At 41.6% G+C, this 20,026-nt stretch overlaps 1 protein-coding gene across 7 annotated transcripts in view; it reads right to left on the reverse strand.

Annotated features, from left to right (window-relative positions):
- The window catches only part of PLD1 (phospholipase D1), a 224,052-nt gene that overhangs the window by 186,947 nt on the left and 17,079 nt on the right, over positions 1-20,026 (reverse strand). For 2 of the 7 annotated variants that reach the window (XM_013990128.2, XM_021068437.1), the window contains exon 2: positions 12,962-13,023. The gene's annotated coding sequence lies outside the window, so the exon portion shown is untranslated. 7 annotated transcript variants of the gene reach the window in all.

The following is a 20,026-nucleotide window of genomic DNA, read 5'->3' on the forward strand; positions in this document are numbered from 1 at the left end:
TAGGCCAGAAGCTATAGCTTGGATTAGACCCCTAGCCTGGGAACTTCCATATGCCTCGGGTGCAGCGCTAAAAAGAAGAAAAGAAAAAAAAAAAAAAAAAGTCAAACAATGGAATAATACTTAGCAATAGAAAGGCATAAATGACTAATACACACATTATGGATGAATCCCAAAAACATTACACTGAGTGGAAGAACATACACAAAAAGCAGATACTGTACAACTTAAATTTTATATAATGGGAGAAAATTAAAACAGAGGTTGCCTCTAGCAGGAAACGGGAGGGTGGGCTGGGGACTGATTAGGAAGGAGCATGAGGGAAATTTCTGTGTTATGTTCCAAGCCTTGATGAGGGTTGGAATGCAGAGGTTGGGTACACATTTGTCAGAATCCTGAGTGATTCATTTAAGATTTGAGCATTACAATGGATATAAATTTTTCCTCAAAAGAGAACATTGAACAAATACTGAACTCTAATTAATGATTTGTGCACTGAAGTATTTAGGAGAGTGTGTACTGATGCCTGCAACTTAGTTTAAAATGCATCCAAAACATAAGATGAAAGGATCACAGGATTGAATAGATGACAAGATATACGTTAAAGCAAATAAAACAAAACATTAATTGTAGCGTCTAGGTGGTTGCTATATGGGTGTTCACTTTAAAATTCTTTCAGCTGTTCTGTATGTTTGAAAACGTTCATAATAACATGTTAGGCAGGGTGGGGTAGAAGGTATGAGGTAAGCTGCTGGAGACAGAGAGAACAGACAACTTATTCAAAAGAGTTTTGCTTTAAAGAGGAACAGAGAGATGGGGTAAAGCTGCTGGGAGACAAAGGATTAAGGGGGGCATTTTCAAAGAGGGGGGATGTTATAGAATGTTTGAATAATAAGAATAAGCCAGGAAAAAGAAGAACTTTGATGAAGCTAGTGGGAGGATACTGTAAATGCAAAGTTCCAAATAGGCAAGAGCAGAGGATCTGGCAGGTTGTGAGTGAGGTGGACCCGAGCCAAGAGCACACACAGCTCATCCACAGCAAAGAGCAGGGGGTGAGGGAATAGAATTATGGATGAATGCAGGATCTGGTAGTGGGGAAATGAAGTGCTTCTCTTCTGACTGCTTCTAGTCTCCTACTGAAATAAGCAGGAAGATCACTGGCTGAGATAGAGAGATAGGAGGGGACTGGAGATTTGGGTAAAGGCAAAGGTATGAAAAAATCACCTGGGAAAGTCAGAGGACAAATTTACTAGGGAAGGTGGTAGGCTCACGAAAAAGTGCTGAGTGTCAGTCGATACTGTGGGTGGAGTGATCAATTTAGTGTCATCAGAGTTCTGTGTGTGTGTGTGTGTGTGTGTGTGTGTGTGTGTGTGTTTCTGCAGGGAGTACAGGGTTATGCCTGGATAACCCTGATTTTAACCAGGGTTAGGTTTTGCAGGAGAGTAAGAAAGGGGGAGAGAGGTGACACAACATGGAATACAAGGTGAATAGAGGGGGAATACACAGGTCATTGATGGAAAGCAAAAGAGGCAGATCAAAGGATCGGAGGTAAAATTACTGACGTGGGATATTAGAAGTGAACAGAAAAGTAGGTGGATGGTGGAGCTGGGATTTCAGCCCATGTATCTGATTCCTAAGTCCACACTCCTAACTGTAACATTCCATAGCATTTTCAGGACTCCTGGCCTCTGCAATTGTGTTTTTGGACAATTTGTATCCCAATTTGATCTTTCCAAGACTCAAGGGTACTATTTACCCTCATGTCCTTAAAAATAATTTTTTATAGAAGGTGTTTTTTTATTTTCATTGAATGGGAAACATAAGACATGAAGAGTTGATGTGATTTTTCATCTCAACAGATTGGCTGCAAGAGAAAAATTCATTCTTTGGTCTCTCAGCATATCCCTTTATGCCTTATATTTCCCCCTCTTGAAAAGAACATGTTGTTCCTTGGAACAAAACAAATACCACATTAAGAGGATCTTAAAAAACTAGACTCGTAGTAATTAATTCAAGAGAACTTATTTTTAAAACATTTAAGCATTAAGTCACCTCGTGATTTAAAAAAAAAAAAAGATGCTAGCACTCTTTCAGGCATTCAGAATTTTATTTTTATTTTTGTTTTTTAATTTATTTATTTGGGCTATGCCTGGGGAATACAGACGACCCTAGGCCAGGGATCAAACCAGGGATCACACCGCAACAGCAGCCAGAACAACAGCAGTGGACAATGCCAGATCCTTAACCTGCTAGGCCACCAGGGAACTCCCAGGCCTTCAGAATTTTAGAAGGACTGATAATTGAGTATTCAAGAAACTATTTTAAGGCACCATACTCTCACTAGCATTAAGTACTACACGAAAAAGTCCAGATTCCCCAGCCTGGCTTCCTACTATGAAAGTCCAACCCCTGCCTATTCCCATGTGCACACACATCCTGTCCCAAGCAAGACCCCTCCTGCCTTACCTCAGAGCCTTTGCTCTTGCTTTCCCCTCTACCTAGGAGATCTCTTCCGCCTGGCCAATCTCTGGGCTCACTCATCCTATTATCCTTCAGGCTCCAGCCCAAACACAAACTGCCAAAGCTCTGGATCCGCATCTCTTAAGATGTCTATCTAGCTGTGGCTGGTATCAGAGCTAGTGGGGACTTACAGAAACTGCCCCCTCAGTGAGGATCCTTATAATCTGGAGCTCTCCATGACCCACCTTTGTATTGGATTCAGAATGCCTCACGTAGGGCCTGCTGTAAGAGCTAATCAGTAAAGACCTGTTGACAGTACAAAGCTATATCTTAGAGAGACTCAGAAGGAAAGTTAAACACAATGGTAGGTACGTCTTCTTTAACCTCAGCATTCTGTGTCTAATACTGAGGAACTGGCATAGAGATCCAGACTTTCTTATTGTGGGATATTGCCAAATTAGCCTTCAAAAAATGTACCCCAATTTAAGTGCTTCCATCACGAGGCTGGAAGAGAACCTTTATTCTGCTTTGTTCCCTCTGAGCAGCCTTGTGAAATTACTGTGGTTTCATAGCAGATTTTCCTGGTAGAAGACTATTCTACCTACCCACCAATAAATAATAAATCCTAGACTACTTAGAAATAATAATTTCTCAGGACAAATAAAAGAGTATCCTGTCATCATCAGTCCTCAGTGAGTTTGATTTCTAGCAAATGTGAAGCGTTCATCCCTCTCTAGCTGACTTAATGAAAGTGAGTTTCTGAAGCTACAAAACTGAAGAGACGACTCAGGAAGCTAGAACCAGGGAGCACCCAGCCCTGACCACAACTGAAAATAGCTGGACAGATGGACCCTCCATCCCAGAGTGCTGTCTACCAAGTCAGGATTCACAAAGCAATTGAGTTACCTAAGCAGTTGTGTGGGTCTCCAATTCCCAAGGAAGTAAAACAGAATAAAAAATTAAGAACACTAAAAATACATTTTAACATAATTGAATATTATTTGAGAATTCAAAAGGCATTTCAGAATCTTTTATGCCTCAAAAAACATTATAAATTTGTACTGAATGGTACCAGAAAAATTCTAATTTGAGCGTCCATGTCATTTGAACTTCTGTGTTGTTTGATTACATACTCAAAATGCAAATGAAGAAGTCTATTATACATATTATTATATGTAATGTACATAACACAATATCTCAACCCTGCCAAAATTTCAACTAGAATAGGGGACATGGGATTTTTCTCTACCAATTCTCATCTTTCATGCAAATGTTCGAGCCAAGCAAATATGTCTAATGACACCTGCAGTGCCTTGGAGTTATACTTCAGACTAATAGGCTCCCTTCATTAATAGGTAACCATTGTTTCAAATGTTCCAGCCTCTGTCCACCTATTCTTTGTATGGAATGTACATTCACTCAATTCATCCATCAAATCATGCAGTTAACAAGTATTTTGTGGGCACACATCTCCAAGAGAGGGCTGGCCACCTAGCACACAACAGAGAACAAGAGAACATAGTCTTGATCCTGGGGAAGCTCACAGTTGAAGTCTCTTGCCTATCACTGTTCCTTCTGTTTTTCCACAGCTAGCCTCCTTCTCAGATCCTCAAGGCTACGTGCCATTGCAATACTGCTCTGGCTCAGCAGTAACAAGCCCAACTAGTATCCACCAGAATGCAGGTTGGATCCTTGGAGTTTTTCAATGGGTTACATACCCTGTGTTGCTGTGAGCTGTGGTGTAGGTCACAGACGTGGCTCAGATCCTGGTGTAGATTGGCAGCTGCAGCCCCAATTTGCAACCTGGGAACTTCCATATGCCACACATGAGGCCCTAAAAAAAAAAAAAAAAGAAGAAGAACAAGAACAAGAAAGTCTCACTAACAAACAAAAATCTGGCTAGGGTTTATGACTCTGTCCAGTAAATGAGATTGTCTGGTGAACTTCTTTCCTTAGGATATGGTCATCAGTGTCCAGCACAGACCTACTTTCTGGACTAGTTATATTGAAATGGTCTCTCTGCCTTGAATATTTTTCCCCTTCTTTCTTAGGATCAAATCACCTTCCCTTGGCAATTTCTTCAGTTTTTTCACTAAATAAATATCTGGGTGCCCCCAAGTGGCTGATGCTCCTCTCACACAGCAAGAGCCAGCTATAGAAAATGCAGCACCCAAGAAAAGCCTGACAACCATAATACTAACCCAAGAGAAAATCTTATGGATTTATGCACCAGGAAAGGAATCTAAGGTGTATTTGCCTATGTAGCAACTCAAGTAGATTATCGACAGGCTCAGAAAATAAATTAAGAACATTTTTCCCTTTTTAATGTTCTTGATGTGGTGTTCCCATTCATGGTGTTTAATGTGTATGGTGGGTGGGGTGTGTACTGGGGGTGAGAGAGCAGCTATAAACAAGTTGGCAAGTTAAGGGCCAATGCGTCCTATGAAGCAACAAGTCTGAAGTACCTGCATTTTCATTTGGAAAAAGGAAATCTCTTTTCTCTGATAATCTCATGAAATTCAGATAATACAAGAACTAGTCTTCTTAAAAAAAAAGAAGAAGAAGAAGAAGAAAAGTATTCTTTTTAAAAAGTATGATTGTCAGCCTCCAGGACAAAATGAACTTTTGTGTTTATGAGTGCAGCTGCATTTTCTCTGGGTAAGAACTGAACAGAGGATATGTTGACCTGTAAACTGATGAGATAGGTGATAGAAACAGGATAATCGGTTTACCAACTGCTGAGAACACCAGGCCAAGTTCACAAGCTACCAGTATCAGGGCGGTGGTAGGGATGAACTTTTCTTTAACGTATAGATTCCTGGATCACCCATACAACTGAATTCATTCAGCTGGTATGTCAGTAAACCAGTTTGCCTCTGGTTTTCTAACAGCCTGTCTCTCATTAGCATCCCAAATAAAACCCCAAACCCACAGATAAAAACAATACTGCAATAAATGAAATAACATAACAAACTTTTATGACACATTCTTTGAATTGTTCTAAAAACTTTCCACATCTCCTGAACCACGTTTCCTGAATCCAGGAAAGTACTGTCAAGATGACAACAACATTCAAGTTCAGTCCTAGACAAAAGAGCTTTAACACATATGCTGAGCTGTGGTTCTCCACATTTATAAAAACACGTCACTGCAGCAGATAGCTTAAGTAGGCCGAGAAGAGCACTTATTACTGCTCAGATATACTTCCATTGCCAAGTTCTAGGACCTGCTGCCAAGTCCATGACCTGCTGCTCAGATATACTTTCACTGCCAAGTCCAAGGACCTGCTGCTATTCTCTGCTGCCATGACAGCAGTTGGTTTGTATTTGTTAATGAGAACTCTTCTTTCAATTTTATTTCTTTGTTCCAATATCTGTGGAATATCTTCTATCTGCTATGTACTCTGCTCGTCACTGAGGATTCAAGAATGACGAAGGAGAGACATTGTCCTCAGAAAGCTGGCAAACTCAGGGAGGAGGCAGCCAACATGGTCCAGGAGACTTGTGTACAGAGCTGTGCCTGTAAGTGCTGTGCAAATACAGAGGGGGGCAGAGGTGAGTCAGCATGCAGGGGAACTAGGTGGTCAGGGAAGACTCCAGAGAGGTATAGGATGCTTCTATCTGTAAGCGGACAAAGAAGGAAAGCCATCCCATTCAAAGAGTCCCAAAACCAGAGAGCACATGGCATGCCTGGCACTGAGAATCCCTGCAGAGGGGGAAAGGGAAAGAGGAAGGGATGGGGAGGGAGAGGTAGAGAGGATGAGTGTTTGTATATTGGGGAAGCTGGAAACAAGAGCTGAAAAACCACATGACAGTCGCTCTGAGAAGGGTCTTTCTATGAGTCTGAATGTTTGTCCCCCGCCCCCAAATTCATATGTTGAAATCCTAACCCCTAAAGGTGATGGCATTAGAGGTAGGGTCTCTGGGAGGTGCTAAAATCCTGAGGGTGTAGTCGTAATGAATGAGATTAAGAACTCATAAAAGAGAAATCCCTAACCCCCTTCAAAAAGGTGAGGACACCATGAGAAGACGCTGGCTATGAATCAGGAAGAGGGCCCTCACCAGATAGCAACCATGCTGGTACCCTGATATCGGGCTTCCAGCTCCCAGAACAGTGAGCAATAAGTGCCTGTTGTTTAAAAGCTACCCAGGCAGGAGTTCCCGTCGTAGCGCAGTGGTTAATGAACCCGACTAGGAACCATGAGGTTGCGGGTTCGATCCCTGGCCTTGCTCAGTGGGTTAATGATCCAGCGTTGCCGTGAGCTGTGGTGTAGGTTGCAGATGCGGCTCGGATCCTGCGTTGCTGTGGCTCTGGCTTAGGCTGGATGCTACAGCTCCGATTCGACCCCTAGCCTGGGAACCTCCATATGCCGCTAGAGCGGCCCAAGAAAATGGCAAAAAGACAAAAAAAAAAAAAAAAAAAAAAAAAAAAGAAAGAAAAAGCTACCCAGGCAGTGGTGTTTTGTTATGGCAGCATGAATGGACTGAGGCAGATCTTGAACGCCATGCTGAGGAGTTTTAGATCCCACCTTTGGAGACGGGGAGCATAAAAGATTTAAGCCAATTTGTATTTTAGAAAGACCACTCTGTAAAGCTGGAGGCAGAGAATTGGCAGTATTATGGTACTCCATCAAGACAGGAATTTAATAATGAGCTCCGTGAGGAGGCAAGGAGGCAAGAGGTCAAAGATAACCACATTTCTTACTTAAACAAGGAAGTGTGGGCAAGGCCATGGCCTGAGGTGTACAAAGCCACAATGGGGGTTGGGGGGAAGTGGAGTGTCACGGCACAGTTCAGGAGGACTTGGGGGGATGGGGATAAGTTAGCAGGCTCAAATAGGTGCCAAGAGTGGACTAGCTGAATACTGTGACAAGGCTACTGGGTTAGGCAATTCAGTGTCCTGGTGCTCTTCCTGGGCAGTTTAAGGAGACGAAAGGAGGAAGCAGGAGCCCTGACATACATTAGGAGGCTGCGGCAAAGAGGAAAAAGCAAGAGATCTGGAGGCCCAGACAAGGTCTGGTCATATGGGAGACACGTGGGAATTGCGTAAGCTGAAGGGAAAGACTTAATAGTGATTCAATGGCTTCATATCTGAAAGTGGGAGTCTCCCACAAGAAGTCTCATAAAAGAAAGAAAAACAGAACTTCCAAGAAGTTTGAGATAGATAAGAAAGAGGGAAGGGAAGATGGAAATGTTTAGAGTCTAAGCGGATTCTGAGGGAATTCATTCCTGCAGCCTGTTTTCTTGGAGAAGACACAAGGTCAATTGTTAAGAAAGGGGTGGAAGTTTATCTGCTGGCCACTGTGTGCCAGGCATCATTCTAGACTCTGTGAATACAAAAGAGAACAGACAAAGCTCATGCTCCCAGTAAGCTTCTGTTCTAAGTGAGGCCCTAACCCTAACCCTAACCATAACCCTAACCGAAAGTATGCTATTTATTTATTTATGTATTTATTTATTCATTTATTCATTTATTTTGTTTTTTCAGGGCTGCATCTGCAGCATGTGAAGTTCCCAGGCTAGGGGTTGAACTGGAGCTGCAGCTGCAGCCTTACACCACAGCCGACAGCCTACGCCACAGCCACAGCAACACGGGATTGGAGCCATGTCTGCGACCTACACCACAGCTCAGAGCAGTGCTGGTCCTTAACCCACTGAGTGGGGCCAGGGATCAAACCCACATCCTTATGGATACTAGTTGGGTTCATTACCACTGAGCCACAATGGAAACTCCAAAAGCATGCTTTTTAATTGGACAGATTAGCAAAGTTCCAGAGTTTTCAGCTTCATACAGAGGTCCAAGAACAGAAAAGATAAGGTGGATTCAAATTTCAAATTGCTATTTTGTAATGAAAAACTAGCTTACCCACAAATAAATACACACCAAAACATCTGAGATATTTATTAAGAAAATCAATTTCTAAAATAATATGTATAACTGAATCACTTTGCTGTATACCAGAAACTAACACAATATTGTAAATCAACTATACTTCAATTTTAAAAAAGAAATTTGAATTATGAAAGACCAAAAAAAGAAGATTAATTTCTGCTTGCATAAGGAAACATAGAATTTTATAATTTGCACCTTTTTTCAGTCTTTCATTCCTGTATGCCCCAAGTCCTTATTAGCACTATGTGCCAGATACAGCACTAGACATTGTCCTGGGGAGAGTGCAGCAAATAAAGCAAATTATCTGCTCTCTTGGGCCCAGGGGCAGTGGGGGAGAGGGAGTGTGCAACACAAAACAGGTATGTCAGAGTTCCTGTCATGGCTTAGTGGTTAACTAACCAGACTAGGAACATGAGGTTGCAGGTTCGATCCCTGGCCTTGCTCAGTGGGTTAACGATCCGGTGTTGCCGTGAACTGTGGTGTAGGTCACAGACTCAGCTCAGATCCCAAATTGCCATGGCTGTGGCACAGGCTGGCAACTACAGCTCCAATTCCACCACTAGCCTGGGAACCTCCACCATAGGCTGCAGATGTGGTACTAAAAAAAAAAAAAAGAATGAAAGGATCCATTAGTATCTCTGTATAAAGAAGACTCCAAAAAAAGAACTAAAGAGCAAATATATTTGTGCTATTAAAAAATTAGACATCTTAGAGATGTAATGTACATGATAAATATAATTAATACTGCTATATGTTATATATACGAAAATTGCTAAAAGAGTAAATCCTGAGTTGTCATCACAAAATTTTTTTTCTATTTCTTTAATTTGGTATCTACATGAGATGATGTATGTTCACTAAACTTATTGTGATAATCATTTCCATGAAGTACTTAAGCCAAATCATTATGCCGTACACCTTAAGCTTTCATAGTGCTACGTATCAATTATATCTCAATAAAAGTGAAAGAAAAAAATAGGATATCTCACCATTAGTTTTAAAATGAAATTTTAAGTTCTGTTAACTTTGATGAATTCATAATGATTACTGAGCCTAAAAGCTCTTCATTTGCCTAATGAAAGCGTGAAAAACAAAGTCTTAACTATCTATGATAAACAGAGAAGGAAAACAAAGCAGAAAAAATAATTAAAATGTACAATTAATACCAGGCCTCATTCTAGCTACTTATCAGAGAATTGGTACACCCTCTGCCAGAATATAAGAAATGAAGAAACAGTGGTTTGTTTTTACCTTCTCTCTCTCTTTAGATGACAGCTAAATAACGGTATCTGATGGCTTTGTGATGTGTCAACCTTGTCTAGTGTCACTACATTCCCCAAGATTCCCTTTCTTACCTGTCTCAGGTTAGGGTAACTAGGAGAGACATTGACTCCTGAGAGCTGGAATAAAGGGAGGCAGCAGCCATGCTGCAAGACACACACACCTTGCCCCAGGTAGTCAATAAAATATTAACCTAGCACTGCAGGAGAAGGATTTTGCAGATGTAATTAAGGTATCTAAACAGTTGACTTTAATTCTCAGAAGTACGATTATACTGGGGGTGGGGACTGTTGTAACTAGTCAAAAGCCCTTTTTTATTTTATTTTATTTTTTTGCTTTTTTTTTTAGGGCCGCACCCGCAGCACACAGGGGTTCCCACACTAGGGGTCAAATTGGAGCTACAGCTCCCAGCCTACATCACAGCCACAGCAATGCCAGATCTGAGCCATGTCTGTGACCTACACCACAGCTCACTCATGGCAATGCTGGATCCTTAAGCCACTGGGCAAGGCCAGGGATTAAACCCAAAACCTCATGGTTCCCAGTCATCTTCATTTCACTAAGCCACCACCGGGAACTCCCAAAAGCCCTTTAAAAGAGGACTTAGGCCCTCCCTGAATTCAGAGACTACAAGGCTTTAACTCTTGTTCCAGCACACCAAAAGTATTCTTTTCTTGGCTGCTTGCCCTAACGATTTCAAGCATTCTTAGCCAGCCTCACAACGGAGTAAGCCAATTTCTTAATAGATTAATCCTTTAATCTAGATAACCTACCAGCTCTGCCTCTAGGGTAAACCCTGGCTGATTCCTGAGGTTATCCATATCACTGTTGAAAAGACAGAGGAAGACCTCTTGGCATGGAATCACCCAGAAAGACTAAAAGAATTTCACTCTTGCATGAGCTCTTTCCCAATCTCTTGCAGTAATGGATAGGAAAACAGAGATTGTGGGCTAATTCTTTAAAAAATGAGATTTATGGAATTCCCTGGTGGCCTGGCAGTTAAGAATTCATAAGAATTCAGTGTTATCACTGCTGTGGTGTGGGTTTGATCCCTGGCCCAAGAAGTTCCGCATGCCATGGGTGTGGCCAAAATAAATAATGAGATTTATAATAATTTAGAGACATGGAGTGAATTAAACACATAGGCTATGTGACTAAGCTCTGGCCAATGAGAGGTAAATAAGAATGGTAGAAATTGGAGACAGATCTTTGAAAGGGGATTTGGCATGCCCTTCTTCCCTCTTCATTCTCTGCCTGTAATGTAAATACAGTCATCTTTAGGTATCTTTGGGGGACTGGTTCCAGAACCACTCCCTATCTGCTGGTATCTGCCAAAGCTAAATTCCCTTATATAAAACGGCACAGTATTTGCATATAAGGTATGAACATCCTCCTATTTCTTTAAATCATTTCTAGATTACTTATAATACCTAATACGATGTAAATGCCATGCAAATTGTTAATATGATGTAAATGTAAACGCTATGGAAATAGTTGCAAATGTGTGGCAAATTCAAGTTTTGCTTTGGGGAACTTTCTGAAATTTTTTTTTCCCCAAATATTTTCAATCCGGGTTGGACAGGGAAACCCGTGGATAATGGAGAGGCAACTATATGATGGTTAGAGCTCCAGCAGCCCTCTTGGACAGGGGCCACACCCTGGAAATAGCAGATTGCAGAGCTAAGGAGAGCCTAATGATTCCTGCTTCATGCCAGCTCTCAACTGCCTGCTTCCAGGCTCCTTTTACATGACAAATAAAGCCACTATCTGGGGGTCTCTGATACTTGTCACTAAGCAAAATACCTAACCCACACAAGGACTGTTTTCTCTAGTTCTCTGAACCCTTAGCCATAAACTAACACATCTAAGTTGCTACTTTATAAGGAATAGCTATATTTACTTTCACTGCCATGTGCATGGGGTCACACCAAGTGTTTAAGAGGATTAGAGCAGATACACAATCACAATAAAAGCCTATCTTTATTTTTCCATGTGTCTATGCTTTGGCAAGAGAAGGCAAGAAAAGTTTTCATAGTCTGCGATAAATACCTTCACGAAGCCACTAACTTTAATCCCCGTGGAACAGAATTTCACATGGAAGGCCTGTGGTCACAGCCAAACCTACTTATCTGACAGATTTGTGCTGTAGAAAATTCATACTACTATCTCTTTAGATAGGCTCTGTCTTTTCATGGCAGTCATCTAATTTCTCCCAAACCAGCAACTCTTAAACATGTCTTGGTTATATTTTTTTGACTGATGCAAACCACATGATCATTTCAAAGCCTGTAATTCACTTTAGTCGCACTGGGCTTTCTGGGTGTTCGTGAACATAACCACCATGAGGGGCAGACAATTTTGACAGTAACCTTGACAGCTCGAGCTCTTGTTGTGTCCCTATATCAAGGTGAAAAACTGTCTGACACACCAGGCAGCTGACAAGCATGAGAGAGGAAAAAAAAAAAAAAAATCAGGCCCATGACCAAGGGGAAAATGAAGTGATTAATATGGAAAATACAGCAAGAAACACCAAATAGGAAAAAGTTGACATTTCCAAAACCTTTAGCTTGAAGTAAATTTTTCTTCTCACCCTGACTCTCAAAGGATGAATCAAAGTATTAACATGGTACAAGAGTGTCAGATTTCTTCCTATCTCTGTGTCATTTATGATACTACAGTCTTCGACCCCTTTCTTTTAGAGAGAGGAAGCAGGGCAAGGTTAACATAATCATAACTCTGAATAGATGAACTTATAGGAAACTATGACCATAAACACAATGGGCCAAACTGTTCTCAGGAGAAGCCACAATCCTGCCTCAGCTCCTTTGTTCGTGCCATTTCCTTCCTTTCAGAGTTCCCTGGACATTCCTCTGTGTCTGGTTCTTGGGCTCCTAACCCCCACACCATCCTTAAACACTGGTGTTCCTTAAGGATCTGGACCCTATTAGTCTACTGTCGATTCTCTCCCATTCCATGTCCTCATGGGGAAGCGTCAGGTAGTCATCCATGGTTTTACCGATTTTACTACTCTGCCACCACCATTCCTTTCCTTTCTCTCTCCTGAAGGCCCAGTACCCACTGGACTGTCTCAACGGCCCCTGTTTTATCAATTCAAAACTGAACATGATTCAGCTTCTCTCCCTCAAACCTCAGTCATGCCCTCTTTCCCCATCACAGCCCAGCCACACATTCCCCATCCTTCAAACTCCAGGCCTCAGTTACTGGGCCCACTACACACTCAAGGGCCACTTCCACCCTTTTATCTTATTCTATTTCATTTTTATACCAAGAGCAGTAGGGGCTGGACAAGCCCCAAATGAACTTCACTCACCCTGGGAGTTTGGTGGATCAGAAGGGCTCCTGGCCATCAGGCACTCATCTACACCAGCTGATCTGAAAGAAAAGAAGGGCCTTGGGAGAGGGGGCCTTCAGACAGAGGCACCTCTGTTACTTGCAGGGGCCAGACCAGGAGAGGGAAGAGGGGCTGTTTCCCTGTGCAGCTCCGGACTGGCTGGGATTGCTGCAAGGTATCAGAGTCATGGAAAAACCCAGAAACTGCAGGCTCCTGGAGATAAATTTCTGTGGGGCACATGCTGGGTTCCACCATCCTTCTGAAGCCCCTTCCCTAGATTTACAAACTTGGGAAAACAAGGCATGGTGCATGGCTTCCTTGGCACAGATCCCATTCTCCAGGAAGGCCCCTGCAGCTATGACAGTGGTGGGGCCTCCCCCTCAAATGCCTTGGGCCTGTGGTCATCAACAAGAAACCCAGGAGTTCCTAATGTGGCTCAGCAAGTTAAGAACCTGATGCAGTCTCCATGAGGATTTAAGTTCGATCCCTGGCCTTGCTCAGGAGGTTAAGCATCCAGCCTTGCTGCAAGCTACAGCATAGGTTGCAGATGTGGCTTGGATCTGGCATTGCCTGTGGCTGTGGTAGAGGCCAGCAGCTATAGCTCTGATTTGACCCCTAACCTGGGAATTTCCATATGCCGCATGTGCAGCCCTAAAAAGCAAAAGAAAGAAAGGGAGAGAGAGAGAGGGAGGGAGGAAGGAAGGAAGGAGAAAAGAAACCCAGAGTCCAAGGGCCTCTGCAAGCACACCGAAGATACCTCGGAGGCTCCAAGAATATCTGGAGGAGACTTTTATTAAAGGTCCTACACATTCATGTTTAAACACAAACCACTGAAATTTATATGATCTTTAGTAACCCAGTTTCATTTGAAGCCTCATGCTGGTGGGATCCAAAGGTATTTCCTAAGTCTGTCTCCTACTTTTCACCCCTAACATAGCTCAGGCACTTTTTTCCCTGCTTCCAGATCATTCCCCTTCAAAACATTTCTACAGACTGCTACCAAAGTGATCTTCTGAAAATATAACTCCAGGAGTGAGCTGGGCTGGTTCACGCCAGCTCCTAAGAACTGATTGGTAAATTTTCAGAAATTTTATGAGTCAGTTATTAAACATAGCAATTATTAACAATTAGATTATACAAATTTACAATGGAATAAATTATATTAACTCCAAAGGTAATAAATACTTGAAATTCATCACTTCGTTATTACTTTAGTACATGTGAGTAATATCTATGCTCTTTGGGTTACTTAGGTCTATTTCCTGTCTGTGGAAATACTATATAATGTTGTGCTACTCACATCTTTTCCCAATTTCCTGTAACTGGAAATTGGCCATAATGGGAGTATTTTCATACAGAAAAAAAATTTTTTTTGATGAGCTCATTGCCTATGGAAGTACCCAGGCCAGGAATGGAATCCAAGCTATAGCTGCAACCTATGTCACAGCTATGGCAACAGCTATGGCAACACCAGATCCTTAACCAACTGAACCTATGCCATCTCAGAGACAACACCTGATCCTTAACCTACTGCACTACAGCAGGAACTCCTCATATAGAAATTAACAAACCCGGAGTTCCCGTCGTGGCGCAGTGGTTAACGAATCCGACTAGGAACCATGAGGTTGCGGGTTCGGTCCCTGCCCTTGCTCAGTGGGTTAACGATCCGGCGTTGCCATGAGCTGTGGTGTAGGTTGCAGACGAGGCTCGGATCCCGCATTGCTGTGGCTCTGGCATAGGCCTGTGGCTACAGCTCCGATTTAACCCCTAGCCTGGGAACTTCCATATGCCGCAAGAGCGGCCCAAGAAATAGCAAAAAGCCAAAAAAAAAAAAAAGGAAAGAAAGAAAAATCTCAAATCAACAACTTAACCTACCAACTAAATGAATTAGAAAACAGAACAAAGAAAACCTAAAGTTAGCAGAAGGAAGAAAATCATAAAGGTCAGAGAAGAAATCAATAAAATAGAGATTCAAAAAAAAAAAAAAAAAGAAAAGAAATTGACAAACCCTACAAATCACAGCTTGATTTTTGTTTTGCTGATTATCTATGCTTAAAAAAGTGATGGAAAAAAATGTTAATAAAATGTGGGGGGCCTGTTGCAGTTATATTGTGAATAAAACCAAAAGTTAAGGAAATGTTCTTCTAGTAGTATCCAGCTCAAAAAGAAGATGCTTAGCAGCTCAATACCAAAAAAACCCCAAAGGACTCCATCAAAAAATGGGCATAAGATCTAAACGGACAATTCTCCAAAGAAGACATACAGATGGCCAAAAAACACAGGAAAAGATGTTCAACATCACTAATTATTAGAGAAATTAAAATTAAAACTACTATGTAAACTACCAGCTTATACCAGCCAGAATGGCCATCATCAAAAAGTCTACAAACAGTAAATGCTGGAGAGGATTTGGAGAAAAGGGAATCCTATTACACTGTTGGTAGGGTTGTAAATTGGTGCAACCACTATGGAAAACAGTAAGAAGATTCCTCAAAAAACTAAAAATAGAATTACCTTTTGATCCAGCAATCCCACTCCTAGGCATCTATACAGAGAAAACCATACCTCAAAAAGATACATGTACCCCACTGTTCACTGTAACACTATATACAATAGCCAAGACATGGAAGCAACCTAAATGTCCATCGACAGAGGAGTGGATAAAGAGGATGTAGTGCATATAATGAAATACTACTCAGCCATCAAAAGGAGAAATAACAGCATTTGCAGCAACAAGGATAGACCTAGAAATTATGCTAATAAGTGAAGTTAGTCAGACAGTGAGACACAAACGTCATATGCTATCACTTGTATGTGGATTATTTTAAAAAAGGATACAATGAACTTCTTTGCAGCACAGAAACTGACTCAAAGACTTTGAAAACTTAGGGTTACCAAAAGAGACAGGTTGAGGGGGAGGGAAGGACTGGGGGTTTGGAATGGAAATGTTGTAAAATTGGGTTGTGATTGATGGTTATACAACTATAAATATAATAAAATTCATTGAGTTCAAAAAAAAAGATGCTTAATAAGAAAGTGAAGTTCTGGGATATGCCCTCATTATTTCACTTTCCTCTTACTTCATATTGTCATAGGAAAGCATCAAATATCCCCCCCCCCCTTGTCAACTGTAACCAGAGGATGGCTATGGATACAAAGAGTTCATTGAAAACCAATAAAAACCTGTCAGAATCGATTATCTATATGGACTTTACAATAAAGAGTATTATCTACTTTATTATTATTTGTAAATTGTATATATACATCCTTTATATCAGTACAATTTATTACTAATACACACCCACACAGACATTTATTTTCCTGAAGAGGTGGCTGTTAAACATTTACCAGCACAGCATTGTATAAATCTGATTAGTGGTTCCTTTGTTCAAAATCCCTCAATGGCTCCCTTTATCAGTCATCTTTTAACCATGACTTCAAAGCCTCTCAAACTCACCTTGCATTCCTGCTATTGCAGTTCTATGAAGAATCCAACCAGCTCCACACAGTGCAACCAGACAAAACCTCTCTAGCCCAAGCCCCTTTGATGCCATTTTCATGAGGTGCCCATGGGAACCTGCCTGGGTCAGATGTACCTTGCCTGAAAAGGCGGGGGCTGCCTTTAATTGATGGGAGAAGAGAAACATGAATCAAAGCTTCTCCCATTTTTTTCTCCAGTTAAACTGTGCCAAATGCACTTCATAAAGTTTCTCCTAAGATTCCTTGGAAACAAACGACCAGTTGCTTATAGCAATGGCCAACTCAATAAACTCCCCTTTTTGTTGGCTTTGCCTCCTTCCGCTTGTGACTCTTTCTGGTCCTTCACTTCTGCTCCCCAAATGGCCTTCTCAAGTAAACTATGGCATGAGACTCTCCCTCGAGATAGAGTCCAAGCTCTTTATCTTACCAGTAATGGCCTCTCTCTCCCTCTCCTGCTTCATTTCCTAGCATTTTTTAGCACACGCTAGTCATAAGAATACACATACTCTTTCCCATCTCTGATGCTTTGTTCTGCTTAGAATTCTCCCCAAAAGGGTGTACAAAAAAGTTAAAAAAAAAAGGCTACTACAGCCACCAGCTTGCAAATGAAGAAACTGAGTCCCAGAGTACAGCAACTGGCACAAGGTTTTCAATGGCTAATTTAAGACAGCTGAAAACTCTTCTCATTCTTATGGGCTTCTGCTTCTGGTTCCTAAAATGTCCATGAATATCTCTATTCTAGTCCTGAAAGTCTACTTAATTAAATGTTTCCTCTTTCAACCTCCCTGGATACAAGGATTTCCATTTCCCTTTAAACTACGACTTTTTATTGCCTGAATCATTTTGTCTCTCCCTAAAGAAGGAGATAATAATTGACTTTTACTCAATGATTCAACCCAATTCCTCAAACATTTGCTGGCCACTTTATACAAGAACTTATGATGAGTACAGTGAGGAAGGAAAAAAATGAATAAGACATGTTCTTTGCTCAAAAGGAGTTTGTAATTCAGTAAGAAAGCCAGGGTTGCACACAAATATACCACTACACTGTGTGATCCAAATAATGGAAGAATGAGTCCAGAAGTTTTAAATTATTTGCTATACTTATTTTTAAAAATATATATGTATATGTAGAACACATATCCAAAAAACATTCATATGCATAATACATAAATGAAGAGCAAGTCAACACACTAAGAAAACTAGAAGCAAAATGAAGAAAAGCTCAAAAAGAAGGCTATATACAGATGTAAATATTTTAGACCTAATATTAACCCAAATGGACCAATCAACAAATATATGAGTACCTGTCATACACAAGGCATTTAATTTTTGTACAAATATATTCTTTAATATTTTAGACAATCAGCAACCCTCATAACATTGGTTACAATTATACAGACAGATACCTTTAAGGGCATCTGATCAAGTTCCCTCCTCAAGAAACCAAGGTCCCAACCACTAGGTTCCTTTTCTTATACAACCCATTTCACCTGAGAGATCCAGCCACCCTCATTCTTTCCCAGTGACTCAGACTTGAATCCTTCATCTCTCTTGACCTTTTCATCTCCCTCACCCCCAGAAACCAATCAACTACCAAATCTGTGGCTTCTGCACAAATCAATCCCACAACAACATCCTTCCCACCTTTGTGATCTTCTTGCTTGTGGATTGGGCTGCCCTGGTAATCACTTACTGGCTCTCCTGAAGTCAGTCCTCCTCCTTCCAAGCCATCCATACTATGCCAGAGTTGCCCTTCTTAAGCATGGCTCTAAGCATCTGTTCCCCTTGCTACCAAAATACAAAACCCAAGAACAGGTTGAGCTTAACTTTCCAGCGCTCTCATTCCCAATTCCATCAGTTTCTGGTTGTCTTCCACCCCGCAACCAAGGCTAAAGTCCATCTAGACCACACCCCTATTCCTATGAACAGTCTGCACTCCCCACCCCCCATCAAGAGATTGCGATGGCGCCAGCCTCCAAAACACCCTACCTGTCAAGGCTTTATCCATTTGTCAAGATCCTGCTTAACCTCTCCCTCTTCCATTAGAGCTTCTCAGATCTCCAGCTGCTCATTAATCTTTTGACCCACTTCTCCACACTCTGTTTCCCACTGCACATTACTTGAACTTATTTCACAGCTTTTAATCTTTGAATTGTGGTTACTGATGTGTCAGCTAAACCATTAGATCAGTGGTTCTCAAATCGTGGTCCCCAAACTAGCAGCATCAGCAGCATCTGGAAACTTGTTAGAAGTGCAAATTCTCCACCCAGCCCAGACCTACTGAATCAGAAATGCTAGGGTGAAGCCCAGCACTCTGTGTTTTGATAAGCCCTCCAGGGGATTCTGGTGCACAGTGGAGTGTGAGAACCACTGCACTAGACCGTAAATCCCCCGAGGGCAGTGACAGGGACCAAGATGAATTCATCCCAACTCCAAAGGCATGGCCTGAAACAGACAAAAGTACCAGTGGAATTTCCAGTAATAAATTGTCCAGGGTCACAATAAGTGAGGGGCAGGAACAAAAATCAGAACTCAGATGATCTGGAATACCAGACCAGAGTTCTTTGCAGCATGTCTACAGTTTCTAATAGTGAATTTAGACCATGTAATCCATGCATAACGGAGTTCCCATTGGAGCTCAGTGGGTTACAAGTTCGACTAGTATCCATGAGGATGAGGGTTCGATCCCTGGTCTCACCCAGCGGATTAAGTTTCTGGCATTGCAATGAGCTGTAGTGTAGGTCACAGACACAGCTTGGATCCCGCGTTGCTACAGCTGGAGCGTAGGCTGGTAGCTGTAGCTCCAATTCAACCCTTAGCCTGGGAACTTCCATATGCGGCAAGAGCAGCCCTAAAAAGAAAAAAAGCAAACAAAGATATCCATGCATAAAAAGCTATGTGGAGTAGAAAATGTATTTACATTACCTAACAATCACAGATGTGTAACAACAAATCAGATCATTTTCAATGTCATCTTCAAAGCGATAAATTAGTTGAGCTGGCCAAGAAGGTTTGCTTAGAGATGCCCTGTTTGCATGAAAGCAGAAATCCCACAGGAACTGAAGAAAAAGCAGTCACTGAATTTTTGTTCTTCAAACTTCTCACAGAACTCACTATTAACAAGTAAATTAGGAGTTCCCGTCGTGGCACAGTGGTTAACGAATCCGACTAGGAACCATGAGGTTGTGGGTTCAATCCCTGGCCTTGCTCAGTGGGTTAAGGATCTGACGTTGCCATGAGCTGTGCTGTAAGTTGCAGACATGGCTTGGATCCCACGTTGCTGTGGCTCTGGTGTTGGCCAGCGGCTACGGCTCTGATTCAACCCCCAGCCTGGGAACCTCCATACGCCTCGGGAGCGGCTCAAGAAATGGCAAAAAGCCAAAAAAAAAAAAACAAGTAAATTATACTCACAGAACGATTATTAGTGGTAAACTCAGAAGGTTTTCTTTTTAAAAACACATTATTCTATATTGTGGATATCTTTCTTTTGAATGCATGTTTTTAAGTAAGCATATTTTTTTAAGTAAGCAGCTTTTGACCAAAACATATGCAACTATTCTA

Source organism: Sus scrofa, chromosome 13, assembly GCF_000003025.6.
Source record: "Sus scrofa isolate TJ Tabasco breed Duroc chromosome 13, Sscrofa11.1, whole genome shotgun sequence".
NCBI lineage: Eukaryota > Metazoa > Chordata > Mammalia > Artiodactyla > Suidae > Sus > Sus scrofa.